Raw genomic sequence first — 2,025 nt, forward strand, 5'->3', positions numbered from 1 at the left:
TCTCAGAGTTGGAAAGAATAATACTCAAATTCATATGGAAAAACAAAAAACCCAGGATAGCCAAAGGAATCCTGTACAATAACACAACTTCTGGAGGCATCACGATCCCTGACTTCAAGCTCTACTATAGAGCTACAGTAATAAAAACAGCTTGGTACTGGCATAGAAACCGACATGTGGACCAATGGAATCGAATTGAAGACCCTGACATTAATCCGCACACCTATGAACATATAATTTTTGACAAAGAAGCCAAAAGTGCACAATGGAAAAAAGAAAGCATCTTCAACAAATGGTGCTGGCAAAACTGGATATCAACATGTAGAAGGCTGCAAATAGATCCATATCTATCACCGTGCACAAAACTTAAGTCCAAGTGGATCAAGGACCTCAACATAAATCCAGCTACTCTGAACCTGCTAGAAGAGAAAGTAGGAAGTAGTCTTGAACGCATTGGCATTGGAGACTACTTCCTAAATAGAACACCAGTAGCACAGACTCTGAGAGAAACAATCAATCAATGGGACCTTTTGAAACTGAGAAGCTTTTGTAGAGCAAAGGATACGGTCAACAAGGCAAAGCGACAGCCTACAGAATGGGAAAAGATCTTCACCAACCCCACATCTGACAGAGGACTGATATCCAGAATATATAAGGAACTCAAGAAATTAGACATCAAAATGCCCAACAGTCCAATTAAGAAATGGGCTATAGAACTAAACAGAGAATTCTCAACAGAGGAAACTCAAATGGCCGAAAGACATTTAAGGAATTGCTCATCATCCCTAATCATCAGGGAAATGCAAATCAAAACAACTATGACGTTCTTAATGGTCATGCATGTGTCAGTGTTATCTCTATTTTCTGAAGTGTTTCTGTAAAAGGTTTAGCCCAAATATATAATTAAGTACTTTTGGCTTTTACTTGTAAATGTAACTTTCTATATTTGCATAATTTTCTTCCAATTACGTATTTTCAGACAATAGCCATGTGCCTACTTTTTTCTTTCTTTCTTTCTTTTTTAAATATGGAACGCTTCACAAATTTGCATGTCATCCTTGCTCAGGGGCCATGCTAATCTTCTCTGTATCGTTCCAATTTTAGTATATGTGCTGCCGAAGTGAGCACCATGTGCCTACTTTTAACAGGCTATTTTATACAGAAAAAATTTTTGTACACACCTTGAAAATATTTGTTTTCCTCAATTTAGCTCTTAATTGTCAATATTTCTAAATCCATATACACATAAGTCTAATTACTTTCTGTATCCTCAGGTGTCTTCTTGAATATATTGCTCTGTTATAAGGGACAACAAGATAAATGGTATCCTATTATTATGCATGGCAGAACTGCAGAGCACCATTGGGTCCAATTCATCTGATTTCCAACTTGTCTTTTATGGATTCCACACAAAGAGGAAGGGGATTTACATATTCAGGACAAGCTATTTATCCCATCCATTCTAGTTCTCTGTTCTTTAAGTAGAAAACAAGCTTTTCCGCACATAGCATCATCAACCACTTGTCTCTGGGGCAAAAAAATGCACCAAGGAGATTATGTTGGCAAGATTTTCACTTCAGTAAGTAATAACACTCTTAGGGGGAAAACTCTAAAATGTTTTCAAATATGCCAGATGCATATTAGAACAGTTAGGAGAACTCATAAACACTGATTCTCTGAAGTCCCATTATACTTCAGTTCAGTCAAACTAGCAATCTCTCTTTGAATGCAGGGGCTCAGATAGAGAACACACAGGTACCAAGAGTCCTGGAGTCCACTCTTGAATTTCCTGAAGACGTGGAGATGGAGAAATTCATTAGTGAGTAGTGTAATGAATATGTACTTTTTAAAGACCCTTCTTGATATAAAGGTGTGAAAATCTTTCATTAACTGAAGAGAAAAATATTACAAAAGAGAGAACACTCTTTTTAATTTTCCACAGAAAAAGCCACCAATGCAAAAACGAGAGACAAGAAGACCAGCTTAGCTGTCAGAGACCAACCTCTGAAGCACTTGTTCTCAACC

At 37.2% G+C, this 2,025-nt stretch overlaps 1 non-coding gene across 1 annotated transcript; it reads right to left on the reverse strand.

Annotated features, from left to right (window-relative positions):
- Window positions 1–1,021: 1,021 nt before the first annotated feature.
- Window positions 1,022–1,128, reverse strand: LOC128113135 (U6 spliceosomal RNA). Its single transcript, XR_008219355.1, has one exon. It is a non-coding gene; the product is annotated as a U6 spliceosomal RNA (small nuclear RNA).
- Window positions 1,129–2,025: the final 897 nt, after the last annotated feature.

The sequence above is a fragment of the Peromyscus californicus genome, unplaced genomic scaffold (genome assembly GCF_007827085.1).
Source record: "Peromyscus californicus insignis strain IS unplaced genomic scaffold, ASM782708v3 Scaffold_17__1_contigs__length_78620276, whole genome shotgun sequence".
Taxonomy (NCBI): Eukaryota; Metazoa; Chordata; class Mammalia; order Rodentia; family Cricetidae; genus Peromyscus; species Peromyscus californicus.